The 17,893-nt window shown below is 45.1% G+C and overlaps 1 protein-coding gene across 1 annotated transcript in view; it reads left to right on the plus strand.

Moving 5' to 3' along the window:
* Positions 1-17,893, plus strand: part of LOC114043355 (transmembrane protein 132E) — a 113,317-nt gene that overhangs the window by 79,746 nt on the left and 15,678 nt on the right. The gene's annotated exons all lie outside the window — the stretch shown is intronic.

The raw sequence follows: 17,893 nt of genomic DNA on the forward strand, positions 1-17,893 counted from the left end.
TCCCCCCCTCCCCTCTCTACCTTTCCATACTGCAGGTCTATATATAAACTTGGCACAGAACCATGGGGCATTGTGGGGGCCACCAAAGGGAGAATGGTATCGAAAGAGGGTGGGGTGAGGGATTGGAGGGGAGCTAAAAGTCTGGGGCGGGTGGCATAAACCCAGCTGAACCTGTCCTCCAGGAGCTCCAGCTCAAGGGGGAGATAGAGTCTCTGCCCCCTAAGAGCTCGAAGGCTGAGTGGGGAGACACCCCCTGGGAGGGGGCCACCAGCTGTGCCTCTGTAGCTCTTAACTAGTGGAAGTCCCTGGTTTCCTTCAGGACGCAGCCCAAGACCCCCTTCATAAAGCTTCCCACCCCAATACTACTGCTTCCTAGCCCTCCCCCAATCGCCTAGCATCTGTTTTCCTTAGAGGCGCATTTTATTTTCCTGACAGAATGTAAGCTCCTTGAGGGCAAGAACTGTTTTCACTTCCATCCACATCCCCACGTCCCTAGCATAGTGCCTGGCTTGATTGATTGAAGCAGGACACAGATAAATGTATGCACAAAACGGACTTAGGAACAGTTTGCCCACAAGTCCGAATTGAGGTTGTTTTTGTTCAGCTGGCATAGCAAATCGATGATGGCCGTGGAGTTTTCTTGGCAAAGATACTGGAGTGGTTTGCCATTTCCTTCTCCAGGGGATTAGAGCAAACAGGGATTAATGACTTGCCCAGGGTCACACAGCTAGTCAGGGTCAAATTTGAACTCAGGTCCTCCCGACTCCAGGCCCAGCGCTTTATCCACTGCGCCACCTAGCTGCCTGATGACCTAGGTTCGAGTCCCAGCTCTGCCAGTTGCTTGCATAAGTCACTCCGAGCTTTAGCTTCCTTCCCGGTAGGGGTTTGGACTAGATTGTCTCCCCATCCCCTTCCAGCCCTTCCAGTTCTAAACCCAATGGTCCTATGACAGGTAAAGCCATTCTGAAGAGTTTTCATTGTTGTTCAGAGGTTTCAGTTGTGTCGGACTCTTTGTAAAATTTGCAGAAATACTGGAGTGGTTTGCCATTTCCTTCTCTAACTCACTTGACAGATGAGGAAACTGAGGCAAACAGAGTTAAGTGACTTGCTCAGGGTCACAAAGCTAGTAAGTGTCTGGGGCCAAATTTAAACTCAGGAAGCTGAGTCTTCCTGACTCCAGACGCAGCACTCTATCCACTGCACCACCCAGCAGCACTGTATACTTAAGAATGCTTTGAAGTTAGTCAGGGCAGCCTTCCAGTTAAAAGGGAACTTCCTATCACCAATGAGGACATCAGAGGGGTCTTGGGTTGGAGAAACATCTTCTTAATGCTCTATTGGCACAGATCCTTGGAAGGTCCCTTGGCCCCGTCTAGTCATGGGTACCTTCTTTTTCCACCATGTAGCCTACCCAAATCCTAGAAGGAATTGATTCTATCTCACCCAAATCCATCCAAGAATGAGGCGGGAGAGGAGTCAGAGACTGAATTACAGGATCCCAGATTTAGAAAGTAACCTGAGAATCCATCTAGTTCGTTTTACAAATGAGTAACTGAGACCTGATCAAGTGACCTGACCAAGGTTACACAGGCAATAAGTATCAGAGGTGGTATTTGAACCCAGGTCCTTGAACTCCTGAATCAGCTCTTTCCAATATGCCAGGCTACTTCATTGCAGCTTTTCCTTTTTTCTCTGCAGAGAAGTCTTATAGAGTCAGCTCCATGCCCTCATTATTTTCTCTGCCAATTCACTGCATGACCTTGGGAAAATAACTTTCCATCTCTGGGCCTCAGATTCCCCCAGATGAATATTCCTCAAGATTCTTTGAAAGGATGGAACTTATACTTAAGAATGGGTACTTTGAGCTCCTCAGGGGGTGGACGAAGGGAGTGGGGGGGGACCCTAATGCATCTAAACTGGAGCCTGCTTGGTGGTAAGATGTCTCAATCCCTTGATTCAAATAACCGGGAAGACCCCTGAGATGAGGAAAGCTCCCTAATTCCTACATAACTTCCAGGAGTGTCTCTGATGAGTCAAGAAAATGGATTATTATTTTATACCTGCTTCCACCAAGTAGGTGGCCCAGTGGATAGAGCACTGGGCCTGGAGTCAAGAAGATGAATTCAAATACCACCTCAGATACCTAGTAGCTATGTGATCCTGCGTAAGTCACTTAACCTCTGTTTGCTTCATTTTCCTCCACTGGAAAATACAATAGTAACTACTATTATACTATACTACTATATGAGATAATATTTGTAAAGGGTTTAACACTGTGTCTGGCACATAGTAGGTGCTTAATAAACACTTATTCCATTCTACCATTATCCTTTGGTGGAATTCCTCACTGGAATTCCAAAGGCAAGCAGCCGGAAGCCAAAGAGAGAGGTAGCTTTTCTTTTCAATTCCTCTTAAACCCTACCAAGTGAGTGCTCCTGACTCTGTCACCAATCCTCTTGGATGGGCCCCATCGATACAGACCAATCTGACTTGCTTTCTTATGCCCATCCTTGTTTAGGACTAAGCTCTTGATCCATCCCCCAAAGAGCCAGAATATTTGCCCAGCACCTTGGGGCAATTCCCAACTCAAGGACTATACTTTTCATCCTGGCTCCTCTGGATGTTGCTTCATTGTGGCCCTATGCTACTCCTTATCCAAAGGCTTGAGGTAAATGAATCTGCCCTCCAGGACGCCAGGAGAGTAAGGAGCTATTGTTCTGGTTCCTGTTTTTCCATTTCTCCACCTAGGAGAGGACCTAAGCTAACTGCATTACTTTTTGTCATCACTAGACAATCAAATGTCAGTTATATTTTTATTTTCCCCTCGGAGAGCAGGGGTAGATCGATATTATTGTTGAGTTGGTGTTATCGCATTGAGGAAGGCAATACAACCAGCTGAATCATGGACTTGGGAAGGGAGCCTGTTCAATTCAATTTTGGGGAAAGAAGCAGAGATTTAGAACTGGAAGGAACCTTAGAAGTCATGTCCAACCCCCTCATTTTACAGGTCAGGGGACAGAGCCCAAAGTGACTTGCCCAGGGTGATAAAACTAGTAAGTGTCTGAGGTAGGATTTGAACCCAGGTCCTCCTGGGATTAGAAGTCAGCACTTTATCTAGCTTTCCACTCTCTGGACATTAGTATTTCTACCCATATCACCAAGATTCTATACAATCATTATGCTTGATCAAGAGAAGAGATAGAGTCATTACTGATGATTGCAAGACTTGCCCCTTACAATTAATTAAGTATATCCAGAGTGAACCTGAGTGAAGGGGGAAGGATTCACAAAATCATAGAAGGTCAGAGCTGGAAGGGATAGCAGAGACCTTTTTCAGGGAGTTGTTACCTGTTATCCATGAATGTGGTTTAAAAGATAGACAGACAGACAGACAGAAAGACAGATGGAGATAGAGAGAAAGACAGAAACAGAGACGGAGAGACAGAGAGACAGAGAGAGAGACAGATGGAGACAGAGAGAGGCAGAGACAGACAGACTGAGACAGAGAGACAGAAAGAAATGTTTTAATAACTGGATTTCAATATAATCAGTTCCCTTTGTAATCCTATGTAATTTGTCTTATTCGTTCATCCATCCATTCATTTTTATTTTGTGTTTTTATTTTTTTAGAGACCTTCCCTTGGTCTCCTTGTTTTGACCTGGCTGGCAGAATATGGGCCACTCACAGGCCTGTTCTCACTGCTTGTTAGCATCAGAGCTTTGACCTACGTCGTCTCCAACCTGAGCCAGTTGGCCCCTCCCACATCCACCCCACCTATACAGACACAATCCTGTCTCAGGGGTTTGCCATATTGGTGCCAGACTTAATTGAGTATCCAATCAGTTTAACCCTCTGCTGCTCAGAATTCCCTGGCTCAAATCATCCCCCAGCCTCAGCCTTCCCAGTTGCTGGGACCACAATTGTGCATTCCCACGCCTAGTCATTTTATACATTTAAAACACTATTTTGAGAAGAAGTCTGCAAGCTTCACCAGTCTGCTAACGGGGTCCATGCCACACACAAAAGACTAACACTGACCCTAATGATATCTGATCATAATAAATGCTCCTTGAATTGAATCAAATTGACCTAAAATCCCTTCTACAACTTCCAAAACAAATGATCAAGCAGTCTTCTCCTGAAGACCCTTAGTCATAGATTATGTACCATCTCCTGAGCCAACCAATTCTACTTTCAGATTGCTGTAATTTAATAGCTAACATTTATATAATGCTTACTATAATACAGCACTTAGCATAGGCACTGTGCTAAGCACTTAATAATTATTAACTCATTTGATCATCACAACAACCTTGGGGTGGAGGGAAGAGGCTATTGTTATTCCCATTTCAAAGATGGGGAAACTGAGCCTGACAGAAGTTAAGTGACTTGCCCAGGCTCATACAGCTAGGAAGTGTCTAAAGCCAGATTTGAACTCAGGTCTTCCTAACTCCAAACCCAGAGCACTATCCAATGGGCAACCTAGCTGCCTCTAATGACACATTTCCCCTGCTGGGTCTCAGTGGAAAGTGTATTGGATTTGGAGTCCAAATCCTAAATCTGACACTTAATACCTATATGACCTTGGGAAATTGTCCTTCCCTATCTAGGCCTCAGTTTCCTCATCCATAAAATGGAGGGAACTGGAATAGATGACCAATAAGGTCCTTTCCAAATCTGAATCCACCATCTTCCTGATTCTTCCCCTCTGTGACTGAGCTGAACAGTACTGTTCCATCTTCCACAAAGACCTTCAAACACTTGAAGACAATTTTAATGCCCATTTTAATGTCAGGTAAGACTGACTCTCAGTGTAGAGAAGTAACCATTCTCCACGGCATGCTTACCCTTGTATTCTCTTTCCCTCTGGTCAGGGAAACCATCAGAGTGTGTTCTGCCTGTGTCCCCTGGATGTGTCTCGGGCAGCTGTCACCGTTGTGCTAGACTGCCCAGACATGTAGACGTAGCCAGCAACTGGGTTGGGAAGTCTAGCGAGGCAAAGACTTCAGACCTTCTGAAAGTCAAGTCCACTTCTTTGAAGGATGCCTGTCAGGGCTGGTCATATGACAATTGCAAAATTATCGATCCCAGGGACAGCTAGGTGGTGCAGTGAATAGAGCACCAGCCCTGGAGTGAGGAGAACCTGAATTCAAATTAAGTCTCAGACGCTTACTAGCTATGTGACCCTGGGCGAGTCATGTAACTCTGACCGCCTCAAAAAAAATTACCTTTCCCATGATTATCCCTACTTGTTAGTGGTAGCTGCTAGGAGTAGATTTGAGTGCAGATCTCATGTTTCCCAGGTCAGTGGCCTTTCTACCATACCATGAGAAGAGAGCATGATAGAGTGGGGTCATTGCTGAGTCTTGAATCTGTGGTCAGAGTCAAATTCTGAGTCTGCCTGTGTGACCGGGGGTAAGTCCCTTAACCTCCGTACCATCAGTACAATAAGGGAATTGGATTAGGTGACCTTTGAGGTCTAAACCTATGGCTTTCAATGCCTTTTATAGCATAGGGGGTCCATGGTATCTCTCATGCCTCAGTGTCCCCACTAATAACTCTGTGTCTGGGCATTGCATTGTTCAGTCATTTCAGTCACGTCCGGCTCTTCATGACCCCATTTGGAGTTTTCTTGGCAAAGATACTGGAGCGGTTTGCCATTTCCTTCTCCAGCTCATTTTACAGAAGAGAAAACTGAGGCAAACAGGGTGAAATGACTTGCCCAGGGTCACACAGCTAGTGAGTATCTGAGGCGGAATTTGAACTCAGGAATATGAGTCTTCCTCATTCCAGGTCGGGCATTTTCCCACTGTGCCACCTAGGTGCTTCTGTGTCTGGACATATATATCCCTGAACCCCCTCCTACTCCTGCCGAGGACCTTAGAGACACGGGAGAAGGCAGTTGATCAGATACTAATACCAAGTCTCTATCATCATTACACCTCATTTCACTGATCACTGTTACCATTACCATCATTGATCATCAATCTTATTCTTATTGCTTACTGTTATTAATATTCATCACCCTCATTAATGCGATAGATCATTGTTATTATGTATTATCGATCACATGCCCAAGAGGGCCTATGGCTCTATCTTCTTGAAGATCTCCAAGCACATTATGCGAAGTTCCTGTGCAGCTATGTTAGACCCTGACACCACCCCCTCTCCTCCATACACACATACCCCCTTCCTAGGCAACCCTTCCCTCGGTACCTCTTTCCTGGGTTACTTACAATGCTACTTGCCTTCAGGCAATACCAAACTCTAACGAGAATTTTTTTTTAATTGCAAGTGATTAGTTTTAATTTGGGGGCAATTAGTGGGGAAGAAAGGAAGCATCTGATCTTCATTAGAACTCATAAAAGCAGGAGATTCCTGCTCCTGCCATCTCCTTCCCTTCCCCCCTTACTCTCTGCCTGTCTCCAGCCCTCAGCCCACTGGCAGCAGCGGGTTCTCTGGCAGAAGTCTCAAATGAAGAATCTGGAAGTTCTGATGCCATCACCTGAAGGGATACACTCCCTCAGGCATCACGACAGAGGTGAGATTTTAGCAGAGCATTGAAGGATGGGTAGAATTTGGCTAAGTGGAGGAAGCGGAATGGGAAGAGGGCATTCTAAGTAAATGGAATCCTCCTCCTGTTCCATAACTACGAAACCTGGGTGAGGGGGTTAAATCACACCCCTTTCTCTGATAAGGTCATTGTCTCATCTGGCAGTTTGGAAAATAGTCTACAAAATCAGCGAGTGGAAGTGGCAGTAAAGGAAGCTGGGAGTTTTGTCCCCCGGGCTCATCCCCAATCCCCTCCTCTGCCCTGGAGGATCACGAGATGGCAGATTTAGAGCCAGAAGGGGTCTTAGAGCCATCTCGTCCATTCTCCCATTTGACTGATGAGAAAACTGACCTTCAGACATGTTTGAATGACTTCCACAGACCCACATAGCTAGGAAGCGGTATTTGAACCCAGGTCTTTCTGACTCCAAGGCCGCTGCACCGTAAAGGTCACCTAGTTGGTCTACTACCACCAGTCCCCTCCCAGCCCCAATTTTATAGACAGGGAAAGAAGTAAGTCGTAGGCTAACAGACTACCAGAGCCTGAAGGGACCTTAGTGACTATTTAATCTGTTGCTTTTATTTTGAAAAGGAGGACCAGAGAGGGGATGTGACTTGTCCAAAGTCACACAATCAATTAGTAGAAAAGCTGGGAGCCCGACCTCCTGGATCTGAGTCCAAGGGTCACATGATCTGCGCAGGACCTTGAGTGCCCACTAAAGAAAAAGATCTCCTGCCAGGTTTTTAATCCCCTACTCCTCTACCCCACCAAACTCAAAACCCACCAAACTTTATAGCTGCAAATACGGCAGGATTAGCCCTAAAACAGGGAGGTTTACGGTCTCAACTGGTCAAAATGTCCACGTAGGAGTCTGCTCATGGAGAAGTAGACATTTCTCATTCTGAGGCAGGGCAGTGGGGACAGAGAGAAAACGGTGCTGCACCTTTGGTGCCTTGGGATCAGGCAGTGGCCAAGCATCTGAAGAGCTGTGAGTATGTTTAGACTTGGCTGTCTCCAGGCCCCTGCCTGAGCCTCGATGTAAGGAATGAGCCCCCCTAAGGAGGACAGAGCCAACAGTGCCCTTGTCTCTTGGTCTAGTCTTTGAGTCTCCAGAACTTAGCACATATAATAGGTGCTTAATAAATGTTTATTGTTTAAAGATGACTCCTTTCACAGTACCACCTGGAGTCCCAGGCAGGTGAAAGAGAGAGCTTTGAGAAATCTATAGTGAAGCCAGACTGAGAAATCAAGGCTCTTTTCTCCCAACAAAACAATCCCCCGCCCTCTCACCCGGCCTTTCCCCAGAACCAGGGGAAGGAGAGGGGTGGCCGGGCAATTTAGAAGAATTAGTGGATTTCTCTGCAGGCCACAGAATGCAAATTCTCCCTCCGCCAATGACTTCTTACATCAGGACGACCTGTGCTTTGACCACGTAGTTAATATATTAGCCAGAATAGCAGACGATTAGAGGAGATAATTTAAGGTTACAGCCTCCTTGGGGAGGAGCAGGCTGTTGGCTGGGCTGTTTGGGGCAGGGAGCCTCTCTGATCGCGGGAGGGAGGAGGGTTGGTGGGGGATAGCTGGAGAGAGATTTGTGGAGTTTGGTTGGAAGTGATGATTCATCCTGGGATGGGGATCTTGACCCTCCCTGTGCAGAGCTAGCTAGCTCCTCCCCTTCTCTCCTGAGCTTTCATTTGACACTCGACGTGTCAGAAGCTTGTCTGCGTTGGCCAGTCCACCCGGCTCTTCCTTGAACCAGCAGCTTTCTTAGCCACTCCCTTTCCCATCCCACCAGTGCTGCAGTGAAAAGAGTCAAGTCAACACGTACTCATTAAGAACCTACTATGTGACAGGCACATAAATAAAGGTAAATACAAATGAAAGACTGAGATTCAAATCCAGATTCTACCACTTTTGGCCCTTGTCACCTTGGCTAAGTTACTTATTAACTTTTCTGGATCTCAGTTTCTTCATTGGTAAAATGAAGGGTCTAGGCTAACTGATACCTATGGTTTAAATCTATGATTCCTTTCAGCCTCCCAGAGACAGATTCCTCTCTATCCATTCTCCACCCACCCAACGACAGGGACCTGATTTGGGAGGTAGGAGTATGGGGTAGTGGCAAGAATCAGGAAAAAACTCAGATCAACTGCCACCTTCTACATCAGGGCTTCTTAATCTGAGGTCCATAGACTCAGAGAGTACATGAACTTGAATGGGGAAATAATTACATTTTATTTTCACTAACCTCTAATTGAAATTTAGCATGTCCTTTGGTTAGGAGTGTAGGCAACAAACCATAGTAGTATTAAGCACTTAGCACAACATTGGGCACACAGTAGGTGCTTAATAAATGTTTATTGACTGATTGACTACCAAAGGGTAGATGACACCAAAAAAGTGAAGAACCCCTCTATAAGATGAAGCCTTTCCCAGTTTCGTTCTTTGTGTCCCTCCCCAGTACTTTGCACAGTGCCTGGCACATAAGAGATGACCAATAAATGCTTGTTGATTAAAGATAACTCCTTTCACAGTACCTTCTTTCCAATTCTATGGTTCCAATCACTTAAAGAAATCCTTCCCTATCAAAACCCCAGAGCCAAGCCATGACCTTCCCACCAGAATCAGCTCACACCACCAGCTGTCCAATGAAGATGGTGGTGTGCCAATCCCAAGACTCAGGTCCTAGTGCAAGGACGAGACAGGGATGAGGATAGAGACTAGAATGACGATTTCATTGGAAATAGAAACTCCAACCCTGTACTAATATAAGCTGTCACCTTTCTCTGCGACTTACGGTCTGAGAACGTTTTTGAAAGCCAGTGTGTGTCCAAGGTTGGTCCCAGGTCTCTCTGCCTCTGAGGCCAGCTCTCTACCCACACTATACCAGGCTGCCTCTCAAAGCAAAGCCCTCCTGGATGCCATGCCCCTTTACGTCCCTCCTTTGCTAACTTCTTCTCAAGCCTATGGCCTTGGGGTGACCTTTAACACCTGTTGCCTTTTGGAGGATTATTGAATATGTGCATTTTCTGGAAATTGATCATCTGTTTCTATCACACTGGGAACACTCACAGGGAAGGAACTCTGGGAGAGTTCCCTGACGGCAGACTGTATCTTTCTTTCAGATTGGAAGCTCCCTGAGGGCAAATATTATCTCTTCTCCTTTAGACTGAGAACCCCTTGATGTCTGGGACTATGTATCCTTCATCAGACTATAAACTCCCTAAGCGGAAGCCCTCTCTTCTACTTAAATATTTCTTATGACTGCCTTCTACAGAACACTGTCAAAGCCAAATGTAACACAATGATCTTACTCATTTGGGGAGCTAGTGACCGGAAATTACCTAGGTCCTTCTGACTCAGAAATTACCAAGGAACAAAGGTCATCCATCTGTCTGCAGGCTGGACTGCTCCTAAAGCATATATCAATCCATCAAAAAGCATTTATTAAGCATCTACTGTATTCTAGGCGCTATGGTAGGAACTGGAAATACAAAGACCAAAGTAAAGCTCTCAAGGAGCTTACATTCTATCAGCGGAGACGTAGACATAGCAATAGAGACATAGCCATAGCCATAACCATAGACATAGACATAGACATAGACATAGATGTAGATACAGACATAGACATGAACATAGACAGGGACAGGGACATGGACATGGACATGGACATGGACATGGACAGAGATATAGATATAGATGATACAGATATGAAGAGATAGAAGAGAAATAGAGATACAAGGTATATATTAAATTATATATATATATAAATTAGAAATAGAGATACAAGGTATATATTAGATATATTAAATATATTAAATATGTTAAATTATATATATATAATATATAAAACTAAATTAAAAAGGTAATGTCAGGGAAGACACTAGTAATTGAGGGGCCCAAGAAAGGTGTCTTTTAGGAGGTAGAAGTTGAACTGAGTCTTTTTTGGGGGGAGGCAATTGGGGTTAAGTGACTTGCCCAGGGTCACACAGCTAGTAAGTGTCAAGTGTCTGGTCTGAGGTCAGATTTGAACTCAGGTCCTCCTGCCTCCAGAGCCAGCACTCTATCCACTGTGCCACCTAGCTGCCCCCAGAACTTGAACTGAGTCTTAAAAGAAACTAGGATGCAGAGGTGAGAAGGGATTGCGTTCCAGAAGAAATGTGAGACAGATGATGCAAAGGCACATAAAGGGGAGATCGAATGACTTGTACCAGGAACAGTATTCCTGCCGGTTTGGCTGGACTTTAGGGTATGGATGGTGCTAATGTATAATGAGGCTTGAAAGGTCATTTGGAGCCAAGCTGTGAATAGCTTAAAATGAGCAAACAGAGGAGTCGGTATTTAATACTGGAGGTAATAGGGAACCACTGGAGTTTATTAAGTTGAAGAATGGTCATCTGACTTGTGCTGTGGGAAGATCTCTTTGGAAGATCACTTTAGCAGCAACATGTAGGATGAATTGGAGAAGGAAGAGAATTGAGATAGGGAAGCCAATTAAGAAGCAATTATATTCATTCTAGGCTCAGGTGGTAAGTGCTAGGACAAAGGTGATGGTTTCGAGTGGAGAAAAGAGGAAAGATGCAAAGAATCAGAGGTCTATCCTCCACTGTAGAAAATGCTGGATTGGGAGTCAGAAGTGAATTAGAATCTTTTTTCTGACTGCTGCCCCTCCCTCCCCCCCAAAAGAGTCAACAAGGTGGCATAAGGACTAGGGCAGCATACTTGGAGTCAGGAAGATCTGGATTCTTTTCACCCGCTGTGTGGCTCTGGACAAGTCATCCAACTTCTCAGTGCCAAGTTTTCTTATCTATAAAATGGGGAAATTGGACTCAAAGGACCCTGCTAGCTCTAAAACCATGGTTCTGTGACTTACGCCCTATGTGATCTTGGCAAATCACTTAATCTCTCCCAGATTTAGGTTTTCTTATCTGTAAAATGGGGAAGGATGTCAGAATAAATGGTTTCTGAATCTCTTCCAGCTCTAAATATATAAATATATACCCCTTAAAGGTTCCTAGAGAAGCAAATTATATTCTACCTGTGTAATCCTTGAATGTAAGGGAGGTGTATTTGAATGCATCTGTTGTGTGTGTGTGTGAAAGAGAGAGCAAGGGAAGGAGGAAGGGGGAGAGAACGAGGGAGGAAGGGAAGAAGGGAGAGGAACAGAGAGAAGGGAAGCAGGAGGGGAGAGAAAGAGAGAGGGGAGAGGAAAGAGGAAGAAAGAGAAATGAAGAAAGGAGGGACAGAGAAGGGAAGAGAGGGAGAGGGGAGGAGGAGGGACAGAGAGAGAGGAAGGGAAGGAGGGAAGGAGGAGAGAGACAGAGAGAGGAAGAAAGGAGAGAGAGAGAAAGGAAAGGAGAAAGAGCGAGAAAGAGAGAGAGAGATTGTTTATTCCTCTGTGTTTGTGTGTGTCTGAGGTGCACACACAGTCACACACACTCTTGGCTGTTGTTCTTATTGTGTCTGGGCTGATTCCCTCCTCCGCATCTGACCTTATGAAACATTCAGAGGATTTTTCTTTCCCAGCTCTCTCTCTCTTTGCCCTTTCCAGGCGCCCTGATGACTGGAGAACTATTATATAAAGTTCTATGCAGAGATACAGGGAGTGGGAACGATGGCACGTAGCCTGGCGTGCACACATAAGTGTGTACATTTATCCATTCATTCTTTCATTCGTCTTTCCATTCATTAAAAAAAAAAAAACTTTATAGTCCCAATTGTGTGCAAGGCACTATGTGAACACATGCACACCGACATGCTTATACCCACAAATACACACATGTACAAGCACACGCCACCCAAGAGGATGCTGGTAAACACTGCAGTAGCCTAGGCTAGCACTAGCCTGGGAATCAGGATTCCTAGATTCTCTTCCCAGTTTGGTGCAAAGAGATGCCAAGAAAGTGGTAGAAACCTCCCAAATTCCTACAGTTCAGGCTTCTGCCTCCGGGTACTTAGGATAGGGACGAGGACCATGATTTCATCAGTGTCAGGCACTCCTGGCTGGGAAGCTTTCTCTTTCTATCAATACAGGTCAGCACCTTCTCTGCCTCGAATTGTCTTAGAGACTTGTCTAGAGCAGAGGTGTCAAATTTATCTACCACACACCCCCAGTACTATCCCCAAACTAAGTTAAATATAACTGAGAAATATTTAACAAAATAAATACAAATACAATAGAACGTGTTATTGTGTGGTTTTCTAAGTCCATTGGAGATCTTTATATAGGGTCCAGCACTTAGCACAGTGCCTGGCATACAGTAGGCACTTAATAAATGTTTATTGATTGTTTGGCTTAGTGACCCTCTTTCTATGTGAGTTTGACACCTCTGGCTTAGGGTATTCAGAGGTTAATTGACTTGCCCAGGGTCCCACAGCTCTGTTGGGTCGAAAGCTGAGCTTGAACTTGGAGCTTTCTAGTTTCAAGACCAGCTCTCCACCTACTACACCACACCATTTTACTTCCTTAAGAGTTCACGAGGTTGCATTTTGGGGGCAGCTAGGTGGTGCAGTGAATAGAGCTCTGGCCTTGGAGTCAAGAGGACCTGAGTTCAAATACGGTCTCAGACACATAACACTTACTAACTGTGTGACCCTAGGCAAGTCACTTAATCCCAATTGCCTCATCGAAAAGGAAAAAAAAAAAAGAGTTCACTTAACACTTCCCAAACATGGCCCCGAGGCCTGATTTTACCACAACCTTGCCCAATGACTTCAGGCAAGTCAATTAATATGGACTCTGACTGTACCTTCCAGCCAGACTGATCTGCCGTTCCCTACATATGTTCCTCTGTCTCTCACCTCCCAGCCTTTGCAAAGGCTGTGCTCCATGACTGGAATGTTCTACCTCTTCCCTATCACATCTTAGAATCCCAGTCATGCTTGATTCCTGGCAGCTACTAGTGATTTCTCTTTCCTGAAATGACCATGTATGTGTTTATATATGAATCTCTCCTCCCCCTTTCCTCTCCCACCCTAAAAGGCAATTATAAGAAGTGAGAAGATGGGGAAGATCTGGACTGGGATGGTGGTTATGTGGGTGTGGGGGGAGGGACACAAGTGAGAGGTGATTCTGAGGGAGAATCTGAGGGACTTGGCAACTGCTAAGATGGGGGAGAGAGAAGGATTAAGAGAGCAGACAAGGGATATCAGGTTTGGGTGATTGAAGACTGGTGTTTCCATTGAAGGTTGGGTCAGGCTAAGGCAGACCACAGGGTCACAAAACTAGAGCTGGCAGGGACCTCAGAGGTCATCAGAGGCTAATCTCCTTGAGAAGGTTAAGGGATGTAGCCAGGGTCCCGACTCCAAGGCCAATTCTCTATCCACTCCGCCATCTTAGAATTCAGTGTGCTTCTCCAGCCCCCAGCATTCGCCACGAAACTCCAGGCCCAGGCTGCAGATCTCCATTTTCACTTGTCAAAATCTTTCTCTTCTTCTAAGGCACTTCTCTGGTCTTACCCTTTCCATGGACCTTTCACTGAACACCCAACTGAAAATATTCTCTTCCTCCTTGAAATTTCCTAGACTATTTCCTTTACATCCTTCACTCTACCTTATACTCTAATGCTCTGTATACGTATCATTTCTTTCTTTTTTTTTTTTTTAGGCAATTGGGGTTAAGTGAATTGCCCAGGATCACACAGCTAGTAAGTGTCAAGTGTTTGGTCTAAGGCCGGATTTGAACTCAGGTCCTCCTGACTTCAGGGCCGGTGCTCTATCCACTGTGCCACCTAGCTGCCCCTATACATATCATTTCTGACTTTGATCTCCATCTCCTCCAATAGAGTGTAAGCTCCTTATAGGCCGGGATTGTCTTTTTTTCCCCTCTCTTTCCTTCAGGACTTAGCCCAGTGCCTAGGACAGAGCAGGCAGTTATAATTGTTCATTGATACTCCAGTCCAGTCTTGTCCTCTTTTTCATATTCAAAGACTGTTCGAGGGGCATAAACAGGGGGCAACTTTGAAATTTGTTGTTCTCTTGGACAGGGCTCTGAGCAGCTAGGTGGTGAAGTGATTAAAGAGCCTGGCCTGGAGTCAGGAGGACCCGAGTTCAAATCTGACCTAAGACACTGTATGACCCAGGGCAAGTCACTTGACCCTGTTGGCCTCAGATCCTCATCTGTCAAATGAACTAAAGAAGGAAATGGCAAACCACTCCAGGATCTTTGCCAAGAAAATGGGTTCATGAAGAGTCTGACATGACAATAACAACCTTGGATTCCAAAGTCATCTTACTTTTCACTGCATCACAAGACACTGTTTTATTTGATCCTCTCAGTAAGTCTGAGGTAGTAAGGGCAGATCTTATCATGCCCATTGTACAGCTGGAGAAACTAGAGCCCCAGCATGTCAATGGTAATACAACTTGTAAGTGGTAGAGATGAGACTTGAACCTAGGTCTCCTCACTCCTGTGCTGTTACTGTGGTATTACACACACATACACACATACACACATACACACAGGCACTCAGGTCCAGCCCTGTGTGTGCCATTCCCCACCCCTTTCTCCAACCTTGGGGAAGGCCAGGTATATTTATCCAACTCTTTCCCATCTTTCAGATGGATCTGACTCCATCTGGCCATCCCCTCCCTCCCTTCATTCAGACAGGCCTGGCAGGCATCCAGATGGTCAGACTAGAGCTTTGGGAACTGGGGATGGGGCTAAGGAGAGCTAAGTGCCACTTAGCAAGCTGTAGGGTCCCCTGTGGGTGGATGAAGTGGGGAAGGGTCACTGATTCTGACAACTTCCTCTCTCCTAACTTCTACCCCCCCCAGGTATGATGTCAGAGTCCCTAATAAACAAGAAGTGCCTGCTATGTTACTGCAGCTGTTCCCTTTAGCCCCCAAGGAGAAGGGGAATGTGGGTCCTCAGGTCATGACCCCTGCTCTCTGCCATAGACAAACAGATATTAGATAGATGATAGATGATAGACAGACAGACAGATAGATAGATAGATAGATAGATGGGTAGATAGATGGATGGATGGACAGTCAGATGGATGAACATACAGGCAAATGGATGGATAGATAAATGTATGGAAAGAAGGAAAGAAAGAAAGAAAGAAAGAAAGAAAGGAAGGAAGGAAGGAAGGAAGGAAGAAGGAAGGAAGGAAGGAAGGAGGGAAATGTAGGTAGGTGATAATGTAGGTAGATGGAGCCTGTATCAAGTACTTACTATGTTCTAAGCACTATGCTAAGCACTGGGGATACAAATAAAAGGAGGTAGGAATGCCCTTGCCTTCAAGAAGCTTACTTTCTAATGGAGGAAGGTCACACATAATGGTGAAATAAAAAGGGAAGGCTGTATGGCCATGGTGGCAAGATCATAGTCACCTGAGCACTGAAACTCCCTGCATTCCTGATGAGCAATGATGTGTCAGGTCCCAATAATCCCCAGGTTGGGCATCAGACCTGGGTCACTGGGGAGGAGAGCAGAATGCATCCTGACTCCTCAATTTATTTTCATTTATTGATCCTATTAAACATTCTTGCCATCCTCCCCCCCAGATTGAAACCTCTTGAGGGCAGAGACATAGTGGACAACTAATGAAAGCTGATTGAATTAATTATTGAGAGAATGTTTCCTTTGTGTGTTTCTTCAAGTAATTCAGCCTTGGAAATGTTACTAAAAGCAGGAGTCAGGAGACAAGGGTTAAGCTGAATGAAGAAATTATCTATTAGCACCTCTTGGATTGGAAGTTTCTTTTATCTACGCACACACACACACACACACACACACACACACACACACACACACACGCACGCACACAAACACACACACACACACACATACCCTGCTCTGGGACCTACTCACTCTAACTCCAGTCTCAGCCACAGCTATCCTCACAATGAGGACAGAGGACATCTCTATAGACATGTTAGGATCTCAGAATTTTGAGCTGGAAGGAACGTCAGAGGTCATATTCCAACTGCCTTGTTTTATATTTGGTTTGTAGGTCTAGTGTTTGAGGCTGCGTGGTCTAACTTGAAATGCACCAGTGCTAGGGTGGTTAGCTTGAAGGGCTGAGTGCCCCAGTGGGTGCTTAAGGGCTCTGCTCCCACTGGGCTCCATGCTATTCGTGATTCCCCCCAACTTAGGTCCATTTCCCAAAGACTCTCCTATGCCCGTGAGGATGACCATCGCTATTATTTCAGAAAACGTAGCTTTTCCATTTGCCCCTGCCCACCTGTGCCTATTGGCCCTGCAAAAGAGCTGAGCCTCAGATCCAGGGAAAAGGCCATTAACCTAAACTGGTCATTTGGAAGGGCTAAATTCTAGGACAAACTGGGCAGCATGTCTATGCATGTGTGTAGTACTTTAACATTTGCAAATCTCTTTCTGTTTTAACTCAATTGATCCCACAATCCTGTGAATTAGGTGCTATCATCATCTCCATTTTATATATGAAGAAACCGTAAAATGGGAATAAGAGATAAAATATAGAGTTTAAGAGACTTGTCCAGGGTCATGTGTCATGTGTCTGAACTTGGGTCTTTCTGATTTCAGGTCTTCTGGTCTTTCTACTTTAATACCCACCTGCTGAGAGTGGGTGGAAGGAGGGGGTATGGGGAAATGGCCTTCCCAAGCTGTCGCTAAATGATGATATAAGTAAGGAGTACTTTAAAACCCAAGTTCGGGGAGCCCCTAGAGACAGAGAGATTCTGTAATCTTAAGAGAAAGAGAAAGAATGAAAATTTCATTTGTAAGTGTAACACCCGTTTATGTTACCTCTGAGTATTCGTGGCCAGTTTGGGTTCAGAGCTACTTAGATTCTTGCTAAAAACCCCTATTTTTCCCTCTCTGAACACCTCTCCCGCCAAGCAGACAACATTAATTATAGGTTGTACATTATGTAAGTCTTGCAAAAAGAGATAATTTACTTAAAATAGAAATGCTGGCCAAATAGTAGGAAAATACATTAGGCAGCATTCTCAACAATGGTTCCCACCTTCCCTCGTAAGTCTCCCGGGGAACATGGTGTTGGCACGTATTTTGCTTCTCTGAGGTTTATCCTGCTATCTTCCAACATCTCTGGGAAACATTAATCAACCCTTCACTGAATCTGCCTTGGGTCACATAGGGAATAAAAGACTTCGCCAAGATTGGAACCCAGGCCCTCTGAATCATCGTTATTTGCACCACAGGAAACCACAGGTCTGATTACTTAGGAGACTTTTGTGTGCTTTGTTTGATGGTGTTAGAATGATTGGTTTAGAAATTAGAAATAATGCCTTCCATGGGCCACGGATTGGCCCTGGGATTTCATTGGGACAAGCAACCCCCATATGAATGGATTCCCACTACAAATGAAGGTCGGCATCATCTCTGAAATTTAGTT

Source organism: Vombatus ursinus, unplaced genomic scaffold (genome assembly GCF_900497805.2).
Source record: "Vombatus ursinus unplaced genomic scaffold, bare-nosed wombat genome assembly UNPS02014768.1, whole genome shotgun sequence".
Classification (NCBI taxonomy): domain Eukaryota; kingdom Metazoa; phylum Chordata; class Mammalia; order Diprotodontia; family Vombatidae; genus Vombatus; species Vombatus ursinus.